This window comes from Phyllobates terribilis, unplaced genomic scaffold (genome assembly GCF_046119375.1).
Source record: "Phyllobates terribilis strain yellow unplaced genomic scaffold, ASM4611937v1 Scaffold_13__5_contigs__length_258822181, whole genome shotgun sequence".
Taxonomy (NCBI): domain Eukaryota; kingdom Metazoa; phylum Chordata; class Amphibia; order Anura; family Dendrobatidae; genus Phyllobates; species Phyllobates terribilis.
Genome location: NW_027362773.1, coordinates 135,178,028 through 135,189,601, shown reverse-complemented (window position 1 = coordinate 135,189,601; position 11,574 = coordinate 135,178,028).

The window sequence follows — 11,574 nt, the reverse complement described above, 5'->3', positions numbered from 1 at the left end:
TTTTGAATGTAAAATTTGTTTGAAGAATTAGCGGATACCATGTTGCGTTTGGAGAGCTCCTGATGTGCCTAAACAGTAGAAACCCCCCACAAGTGACCCCATTTTGGAAACTAGACCCCTTAGGGAACTTATCTAGATGTGTGGTGAGCACCTTGAACCCCAAGGTGCTTCACAGAAATTTATTATATTGAGCTGTAAAAATAAAATTTTCACATTTTTCCCACAAAAACGTTTTTCATCCCTTAATTTTGCATTATCATAAGGGTAATAGGATAAATTGCATCATGAAATTTGTTGTTCAATTTCTCCTGAACACGCTGATAACCCATATGTGGAGGAAAACCACTGTTTGGGCGCACGGCAGGGTTTGGAAGGGAAGGAACGCCATTTGACTTTTTGAATGTAAAATTTGCTTGAATAATTAGTTGATGCCATGTTGCCTTTGGGGAGCCCCTGATGTTCCTAAACAGTGGAAACCCCCCACAATTGACACGATTTTGGAAACTAGACCCCTTAGGGAGCTTATCTAGATGTGTGGTGAGCACCTTGCACCCCCAGGTGCTTCACAGAAGTTTATAATATTGAGTCATAAAAATAAAATTTTCACATTTTTCCCACAAAAAATGTTTTTCATCCCCTAATTTTGCATTATTATAAGGATAACAGGAGAAATTGCACCATCAAATTTGTTGTGCAATTTCTCCTGAGTACGCCGATACCCCATATGTGGGTGAAAACCACTGCTTTGGTGTACGGCAGGGTTCGGAAGAGAAATGAGCTCTATGTTGGCTGGGATAGGTTGCAGACACCATGTCACATTTGAAGAGTCGCTGACATGCCGAAACAGCAGAAACCCCCACAAGTGACCCCATTTTGTAAACTGCACCTCTCAAGGAATTCATCTAGGGAAGTAGTGAGTATTTTTTAATTTTTAAATTTATACCATTGGGCAGTGAAGAAAACATAATTATATTTTTACCACAAAAAATGTTTTACCCTCAGATTTTACATTTTCACACAAGGCAATGGGTCAAAATGGTGCTGAAATGTGTCACACAATTTCTTCTAAAAGTGGCAATACCCCATATGTGGCTGTATCGTACCACTTAGCCATACGGCAAGATCTGGGAGTGACGGAGCACTATTTGACAATTGGAGAACAAATTATTGTAGAATAGGCATTTGGATTTGGGAGCACAAAATTTTCTGAATTTCTTTTGGGGGACAAAGGCAATTTCGCTTTTCCAGAGCCTTTCTGCTACCAGTAACTTGGAAGTCCCTTATATTTTTAACAGATAACGGACCTGAGTGGGGACTAGCTTTTTTTGAGGACTGAGTTAAAGCTTTTATTGGGAACATTTTACATATTGTTTATCTGGCGCTCTATGCTGAGCACTTAGATCGGGGTTTCCATCTAAATTTCCAAGTGATGTAATTCAGATGAAACCCCTGCGGGATTCATTCACTGTAATGAGGCAGCAGAGTTACTCTGGACTCCGTCTGGCCTCTGTTTAATGGTGTCCTTTTTTTCAGAAGTGCACAAAACTGTGGCCAACCGCATTTTTATGCACGCCTAAAAAAACTGACACCGTGGGATCACAGGCCAGACGGCATCCACAGTGGCCTATATCTGCCTCATTACAGGAATCTTCTGCCGTGGGTTCCTTCTGAATCACGTATTTCAGAGATTTACACGGAAACTCTGGTGTAAGTGCTCAGCGCAGAGCGCAGGATAAATGTGAGCAGAACCTTACTGCGATCTTTGGGAGACATAATAAACAAATCAGTAGCAGGTGAAGAATTGGTTTTATTTACTTTTTACGCCATTCATCGTGCGGTATAAGTGATGAGATTACTTTATTCTTCGGGTCGGTGCTATTACAAAGATACCAGATTTATATCAGGTTTATATCACTGACAGCTGTCACACACTAAAAGACGCTTTTTTTGCAAAATCTAGTTTTTGCATCACCATATTTTGAGAGCTATAATTTTTCCATATTTCGGCCAACAGAGTCATGTGATGGCTTGTTTTTTGTGGAACGAGTTGACATTTTTATTGGTACCATTTTTGGGTACATGACATTTTTTGATAGCTTTCTATTCCGTTTTATGGGAGGTAAAATTAACAAAAACCAACAATTCAGGAATTGTTTTTTGAGGTTTTTTTTTTAGGCCGTTCTGCGTGTGGTAAAAGTGATAAAGCAGCGTTATTCTTCGGGTCAGTACATTTACAGCGATACAACACTTACTGTATATTTTTTTTATGTTTTGGCGCTTTAACACAATAAAAAAATTTTATAGAAAAATTATTTTTTTTGCATCGCTTTATTCTGAGAGAGATAACTTTTTTATTTTTTGGCTGATGAAGCTGTATAGTGGCCTTTTTTTTGCAGAACAAGATGAAGTTTTCAGCGGTACCATTTTGATTTCCATTTTGCTTTTTGATCGCATTTTTTTGTTTGGCGATATGATGAAAATGCATAGTTTTTTGCTCCGTTCTTTATTTTTTTTATTACGGTGTGCACAGAAGGAGTTAATTAGTGTGACAGTTTTATAGAGCGGGTTGGTTCGGACGTGGCGATCCCAAATATGTGTACTTTTCTTGTTTTTGTATAAATATACGGATTTATTGTTTTAATATTTTATTTATTTATTTTTCTTTATTTTGTGATTTTTTTTTTAACAGTTTGAAAACTGTTTTTACATTTTTACTTAGTCCCTGTATGGGACATTAATTTTTATTTTTCTAATCACTGTTCTCATGCAATGCAATAGACATGTATTGCATTGCATGAGAGCTCTGCTGACAGTTTTACACTGTCTGTCTCCTGCTAGACTTCAGCTGCAGGCTGAGCCCAGCAGGACACCATATATGGCAGTTCCAGAGGTGGTCATGTGACCTCCGGCTGCCATGACAACGGCAGGTCCTGTAAGACATCATGGGGCCGTCGGAGAGGTAAGTGGATGACCCCCTCTCCTCTCACTATCTTCTAAATGCCTCGATCACTATAGATCGCGGCATATAGAAGATAGCAAAATATTAACATCATTGGGACCTGATCCAATCAGGTCCCAAAGATGTCCCCTGTCAGAGCTGTCGCTCTGCACCGCACACACAGCACTTGCCGGACCTTGGAGGTCGTGAGGGCTGCGGGACCACCGACCATTCATAAATGTCGGCTCTGCACAGAGGTACAGTGGGCGGTCTGGAAGCGGTTAAACTTTTTGTGCCAGTTTCAAATTATGGCACACTCCATTGTTTGTGCAATAATTCATGACTTTTCTTCACTCTTGCCATTTTTATTGGCAAGAAAAGTCATTAGCATTTACCCGAAGTAGGCACAGTCTTCACTTTTCAACAAGTACTGAGGTTGAAAAATGATATAAATTTGGTGGCAAATCTGCATCTGATTTTCAGTGTATCAGAGTCCTTTTTGAATATGGCAAACTGCCTTGTTGTGCTGTGGTGTCTACACTATTTGTTTAGCATGGACACTCTTATACAAAGTAAATTGGCGACTGGCTACAAAAATACAATAGGTGTGCAACTATGGTATATCAGGGTAGTGAACCTCACTCATTCCCTTTAGGATTGTTAAATCTCTATAGAAGGGGTAAATTTAATTTTATGATTTTAAGACATTTCAAAATGCATCTATTGTATTAAAAGGGTTGTCTGGTCCAAATCAAAAAGTTTGCAGTCACTCTGTGTGACTGCAGACTTATGAATTCCCCCAGCGCATGCAACGTGCGCTGCGGGAATTCATCTGTTTCTGACTCCATACCAGAGGGTATGTATGAGTTATACATACTCCTGAACAGTTGGCACTGCCTCACACCATACACTTGTGTAGAGTCAAGACCGCGCCCAACCAGTGACGCTGCCAGCACGTGGGCATGTCCGACTAGAGGGCACGGCCTCTCTCCATACAAGTGCACGGAGGGCAATGTCACGCCCACTGTCTGGGAGTATGTATAACCCATACATGTCCTCCGGTCCTGGGTCGGAAACCAGCAAATCCCCGCAGTGCACAGCGTGTGCACTGGGTGGATTCCTAAGTCTGCAGTCACATAGACTTATCTGTGAGGCACTTTATTATTATTATTATTATTAATATTATTATTTATTATTATAGCACCATTTATTCCAAGGCGCTTTACATGTGAAAAAGGGGTATAATACAAGAACAATTACAATAATCTTGAACACAATGTGACAGCGACTGGTACAGGAGGAGCGAGGACCCTGCCCGTGAGGGCTCACAATCTACGAGGGATGGGTGAGGATACAGTAGGTGAGGGTAGAGCTGGTCGTGCAGCGGTATGGTGGAGCGGTGGTTACTGCAGGTTGTAGGCTTGTCGGAAGAGGTGGGTCTTCATGTTCCTTTTGAAGGTTTCCACGGTAGGCGAGAGTCTGATACGTTGGGGTAGAGAGTTCCAGAGTAGGGGGGATGCACGGGAGAAATCTTGTATGCGATTGTGGGAGGAGGAGAGAGGAGTAGAGAAAGAGATCTTGTGAGGATCGGAGGTTGCGTGCAGGTATGTAACGGGAGACTAGGTCGGAGATATATGGAGGAGACAGGTTGTGAATGGCTTTGTATGTCATGGTTACGGTTTTGAACTGGAGTCTCTGAGCAATGGGGAGCAAGTGAAGAGATTGACAGAGAGGAGATGTTAGAACCTTGCTGTTAGGTTTTTTTTCCTTTGCTGGTCACATGACCTTGTTGGCCTATTTAATCCTGCTCCGCCCCTCTGGCTTTGCTGGACTTCATTGTATATCTACTTTCTAGCTAGCCTGTGCTCTGTGTCTTGCTCTGTTAGTTTGCTTGGTCTACTGACCTCTATGTTCTATATATTTTGTTTGTTCGTCTGTCTGCTACTATTTCTGTTAGGAGGTGTCCCATATTCCTCCCAGTCCTTAGTACTTGTAGGGATTCCCTCCCCACATCTATAGGTCTTCGTACAGACTAGCTTAGGACTTTAGCAGGTCTGATCGCAGGATCAGGTCCCCTGTTACATCGTAGGGATTAAGCTGAGTTCTATCGTAGGGACAGATCTCCTCTCTTTCCTTAGCTCTGGTAGCAGAACATAACAGTAAGTCCAGCCTGCAAAATCTCTAAGGAAAGATTTTTTTTGTTCCATCATGGTGTCGGTTCAGGATTTGGCTAAACACCTGCAGGGACTCTCTCTGGAAGTGGCCGAGCTCCGTCAGCACGTGAGTAACTGTCCTGGAGCATATTTCTTGGAGCCTAAGGTATGTTTGCCGGATTTATTTTTTGGTGAACATGGAGAATTTTTTTCATTTAAAAATGCTTGCTTATTGTATTTTCGTTTGAGACCCAAGTCCTCTGGGGATGAATCCCAGCGCGTAGGGTTCATAATGTCACTTTTGCGCAAAGAGCCTCAGGAGTGGGCCTTTTCTTTGCAACCTAGTGATACATGCTTCAGATCAGTGGATAGTTTTATTTCTGCTTTAGGACTATTATATGATGATCCTGACCGTGTGGCATCAGCTGAGACTGAGTTGAGACGTTTAAAACAAGGATCAGGTAATGTCGAAAAATATTGTACTCATTTTCGTCGTTGGTCCACTCAAACAGGGTGGAACGATTCTGCTCTGAAAAGTCTATTTCTTGCTGGGCTCAGTGAAAGGGTTAAAGACCTGCTAATTGCTTATCCTACACCTGAGGATTTGCAACAGGCTATGCAATTAGCTATACGGGTGGATAGAAGACTGCGTGCTAGGGTTAATGAGAGCAAATCCTCTGCTATGTCAGTTTCTGGTTATGATAATGTGTGTACTAACAGTGGTGAACCGATGGAGATTGGATCGGTGGCACCTCGCTCTCAAGAAAAAGACCGTCGTTTTTCGGAAGGCTTGTGTTTCTATTGCGGAAAATCTGGTCATTTGATTAAAGGCTGTGAGCTTCGTATGAAGAAAGAAAAAAAAATGGTCAGTCACGCCCGTATTGCCTGTTTAAATTCCAAGGGTATATTTTTAGCTGCTTCCACGATTGCTCAGGAAAAATTAATGGAATTTCGGGTGTTTGTTGATTGCGGGTCTACACTGAATGTAATTGATGGGGGATTCGTGGAAAAACTCAATTTAAAACCTGAACCTTTATCATCCCCCATTGCTGTGGTTTCTGTGGATGGCTCCCCTTTGAAGAATATTACTCTCAAGGTCAGTGAATTTCCTCTCACTATTAATGGTGTTCACCATGAGAAATTGGATTTGGTAGTGTTGAATAACTTGCCTTCTCCAGTAATATTGGGTTTGCCCTGGTTAAAATTTCACAATCCTGTACTGGATTGGTCTACCAGTGAAATTAAATCCTGGAGCTATAAATGTTATGACAAGTGTTGTAACGGGCGCATTGCAGCTTTGGATAGGGGAGAATTGCCTGTTCCTATTCAGGATTTTTGGAGAGTTTTTTCTGAGAAGGAATCGCAGGTTTTGCCTCCCCATAGAGACTATGATTGTTCTATTGAATTTGTCCCTGGAGCGACTCTTCCTAAAAGTCGTTTATTTAACCTTACTATTCCTGAGAGGAAGGCTTTGGAGGAATACATACAGACAAGTTTGGCCGCCGGTCACATTAGGCCCTCTAAGTCTCCTGTGGCGGTTGGATTTTTTTTTGTAAAAAAAAAGGACGGCGGTTTACGTCCTTGTCTGGATTTTCGTGAGATTAACAAAATTACGGTACGCAATCCTTACCCACTGCCATTGATTCCTGATCTGTTTAACCAGTTATTGGGGGCCAAGTGGTTCTCTAAAATTGACCTTAAGGGGGCATACAATCTGTTGCGCATGAAGGAGGGTGATGAATGGAAGACTGCTTTTAACACTCCTGTGGGTCATTTTGAGAATCTGGTTATGCCTTTTGGTCTTACTAATGCTCCTGCATTTTTTCAGAATCTGATTAATGACATCCTTAGACCTTTGATCGGTAAAAATGTGGTTGTGTATTTGGATGACATTTTGATTTATTCGCCAGATCTGGAGTCTCATTGGCGGAGCGTGCGTGAGGTATTACAGTTATTAATGGACAATTCGCTTTTTGCTAAGCTGGAGAAATGTGAGTTCGCTGTACAGAGAATTAGTTTTTTGGGCTACATTATCTCCAGCAAAGGTTTTGAGATGGATCCGGTTAAGGTTCAGGCTGTGCAGGAATGGCCTAGGCCTATTGGTTTGAAATCGATACAGAGGTTTTTGGGTTTCGCCAATTACTATAGAAAATTCATAAAAAAAATTTCTAGTATTGTCAAACCTCTGACTGATCTCACCAGGAAAGGTGCTGATGCGGTTCAGTGGTCTTCTGAGGCCATTGAAGCTTTTGTGTATCTCAAGGAGAGGTTCACCTCTGCTCCCATCCTTATGCAGCCTGATGTTACTAGGCCGTTTTTGGTTGAGGTTGATGCTTCCTCTGTGGGGGTTGGCGCAGTATTGTCTCAGGATAACGGGGATGGATTACATCCCTGTGCCTTTTTTTCAAAAAAATTTTCGGAGACTGAATTGAATTACGATATTGGTAATCGGGAATTATTGGCTATTAAACTCGCATTTGAACACTGGCGCCACTTCTTGGAAGGTGCGGAATTTCCCGTTCAGGTTCTTACGGATCATAAAAATCTGATATATCTTGACGCTGCCAAGCGCCTGAATGCCCGTCAGGCTAGGTGGGCACTGTTTTTCTCGCGGGTTAATTTCTCCGTTACTTACATCCCTGGTACTAAGAATGTTAAGGCGGATGCCTTGTCTCGCAGTTTTTCTCCCATAGTCGGTGCTGAGAAAGAGGAAAACATTTTACAAGAAGGTGTTGTGATAGCTGCTTTAGACTCCGTTTTGGAAGATGAGATTCTTAAAGCTCAGGAGAATGCCCCATCTAACACTCCTCATGGGAGGTTGTTTGTGCCTGGGACCTTTAGGAGAGATTTGTTTGTTGAGTGTCACGAATCTCGGTTGGCAGGTCATCCCGGAATCTCTGAGACCAAGAGACTGGTGGGTCGCAGTTTTTGGTGGCCTGGATGGCAGAAGGAAGTCATTAAGTGGGTGCGCCAATGTACTGTATGTGCTAGATCTAAGTCCTCACATACTCCTGCTGCGGGGTTGCTTTGTCCTTTGGAGGTCCCCAGTGCTCCTTGGACACATTTGGCTATGGACTTTATAACTGACCTTCCCCCCTCTGAGGGTTTTACTGTCATCTGGGTGGTCGTGGACCGTTTTAGCAAGATGTGTCACTTGGTTCCCTTCGTCAAACTGCCCTGCGCTAAAACTCTCGCTAAGGCCTTTGTCAAGGAAATTGTCAGACTTCATGGCGTTCCTACTGACATTGTTTCTGATAGGGGTCCTCAGTTCGTGGCTCGTTTTTGGCGTGCCTTTTGTGACAGGTTGGGAATTCATTTGTCGTTTTCGTCCGAATATCATCCTGAATCTAATGGCCAGACAGAAAGGAAAAACCAGGATGTTGAGCAGTTCTTGCGTTGTTTTGTGGCAGACAATCAAGAGGGGTGGTCTGAGTTTCTGCCACTTGCCGAATTTGCTCTGAACAATCATACATCTTCTTCTGCTGGTTGTTCGCCTTTTTTTTGTTGTTCTGGGAGACATCCGTCGTTTGGGTCGTTCTCCAAGTTGGGATCTGCCGTGCCTGAGGAGGAGAATTTTTCCGGTGATTTGGAAAGAGTTTGGACGGATGTGCGTGGTAATCTTCAGGAGGCCAACAGAAAATCTAAAGACTACTTTGATAGGAAACGACAGGAGGTTTTGTTCGCTGTTGGTGACATGGTTTGGTTGTCCTCTAGGAATCTGCGGTTGAGGATTCCTTCTAAGAAATTGGGTCCCAAGTTTGTAGGGCCCTTTAAGGTGCTTCAGGTTGTCAACCAATCTGCTGTTAGGTTGGAGGTTCCTACCTCCTGGAGAATTAATCCGGTCTTTCATGTCTCTCTGTTAAAAAAAGCTGTTGTGTCGGATGGTGACGCCTCTGCCTCTGTTCCTCCGGTGGTGGAGGACGGGGAATATGAAATTTCTCGCATCCTTAACTCTAGACGGTATAGAGGTAGTTTGCAGTATCTTGTGGCCTGGAAAGGTTTCGGACCCGAGGATAACTCTTGGGTGAGGTCAGATGATGTTTCCGCGTCCAGACTTATCAGAGCGTTTCACAGGAGATTTCCTGATAAGCCTGGTCCTAGGGGATCCGGAGGATCCTCTTAGAAGGGGGGGTACTGTTAGAACCTTGCTGTTAGGTTTTTTTTCCTTTGCTGGTCACATGACATTGTTGGCCTATTTAATCCTGCTCCGCCCCTCTGGCTTTGCTGGACTTCATTGTATATCTACTTTCTAGCTAGCCTGTGCTCTGTGTCTTGCTCTGTTAGTTTGCTTGGTCTACTGACCTCTATGTTCTATATATTTTGTTTGTTCGTCTGTCTGCTACTATTTCTGTTAGGAGGTGTCCCATATTCCTCCCAGTCCTTAGTACTTGTAGGGATTCCCTCCCCACATCTATAGGTCTTCGTACAGACTAGCTTAGGACTTTAGCAGGTCTAATCGCAGGATCAGGTCCCCTGTTACATCGTAGGGATTAAGCTGAGTTCTATCGTAGGGACAGATCTCTTCTCTTTCCTTAGCTCTGGTAGCAGAACATAACAGGAGAGGCCGGGGAATAGTGAGGGGACAGGTTGATTAGTCGAGCAGCAGAGTTTAGGATAGATTGGAGGGGTGCGAGAGTGTTAGAGGGGAGGCCACAGAGCAGGAGGTTGCAGTAGTCAAGGCGGGAGATGATGAGGGCGTGCACTAGTGTTTTTGCAGATTCATGGTTTAGGAATGTGCGGATCCGGGAGATATTTTTGAGTTGGAGTCGGCAGGAAGTGGAAAGGGCTTGGATATGTGGTTTGAAGGAGAGTTCCGAGTCCAGGGTTACCCCAAGGCAGCGAGCTTGAGGGACTGGGGAGAGTGGGCAGCCATTGACGTTGATAGATAGGTCAGTTGGGAGGGTTGAATGAGATGGTGGAAAGATGATGAATTCTGTTTTGTCCATGTTAAGTTTTAGAAATCTGGCAGAGAAAAAGGATGAAATAGCAGACAGACATTGTGGGATTTTGGTTAATAAGGAGGTGATATCGGGTCCAGAGAGGTAGATCTGTGTGTCATCAGCATAGAGGTGATAATGAAAGCCATGAGACTCTATGAGCTCTCCCAGGCCTAAGGTGTAGATGGAGAAGAGCAGGGGTCCTAGAACTGAACCTTGGGGGACACCGACAGATAGGGGGCGAGATGAGGAGGTGGTGTGTGAGTGGGAGACACTGAATGTCCGGTCTGTTAGGTATGAGGAGATCCAGGATAGAGCCAAGTCTGTGATGCCAAGAGATGAGAGAGTCTGGAGTAAGAGGGAATGGTCCACTGTGTCGAAGGCAGATGACAGGTCGAGGAGGAGGAGGACAGAGTAGTGTCGCTTAGATTTGGCGGTTAGTAGGTCATTTGTGACTTTAGTAAGTGCGGTTTCAGTAGAATGATGCGGTCGGAAACCAGATTGTAGGAGGTCAAAGAGGGAGCAGGAGGAGAGGTGGGAGGACAGTTCAGAATGGACATGTTGTTCCAGTAGTTTTGAGGCATAGGGGAGAAGTAATATGGGGCGATAGCTAGACACAGAGGATGGGTCAAGGGAGGGCTTTTTGAGGATGGGAGTGATTGAGGCATGTTTGAAGCATGAGGGGAAGACACCAGTTGTTAATGACAGGTTGAAGAGGTGGGCTAGGGTTGGGATGAAGATAGTGGTAAGGTTTGGGATGAGGTGGGACAGGATTGGGTCAAGTGCCTTTTAATGAAAATAATTTCATCATTCTTAACGTCACTCTTAATAAATGTGCATTGTTGGCAGAGCTGAGAGTGCACGAGTATGAGAGGGCTGGGAAGAGCTGCTGTTGGTGAAACAAGTGTTCAGCCAAGAGCTATTGAAGGTGTATGGGCACTATTTGCAGCCACTTGATTAAATTCTTCCATGAAGGATCGTTCAACTTTGAAAGTTCCCTCTATCTGGGCAAATTAACAGCTTGCCATATTTGTTTTAATTTTTTTTTATCAATTTTCTATTTTTCATTTCCATGACTGATATCTTTTATCACTATATTTTGTATGTTCATTCTCCAACTATTCCATTTTGTCAGGACTCTCAAATATCTGCAGTCAGACCTTTGAGATATGGGTGTTTTTTTCTACTTTAATAGCTTAAACGATCTTATCTACACATCAATAAGACTAACAATGTGAGTTCTACAACTAACTGTCTGCTCCAGTGATGACTTAGGAGATTTTGAAAAATGGTGAATTTTCACTGGTCGATTATCGGAAACAGGCTGCCAGTCTCCTAATATCCTAACAAAACCTTCATTTGTTGAGGGAAATCAATTTTAAGCCTTTTCAAAAATCATATTACCAGGCAACACATCACCCTTTATCAACAGGAAATGTGCTGCCGAGACCCAAAAGCCTAAATAATTGGATGCTTTGTCTTCGCAGTTGATAATGCTTTGTGACACTTTTCCGACATGGTTGTTCCATTCACAAAAATTCACTAG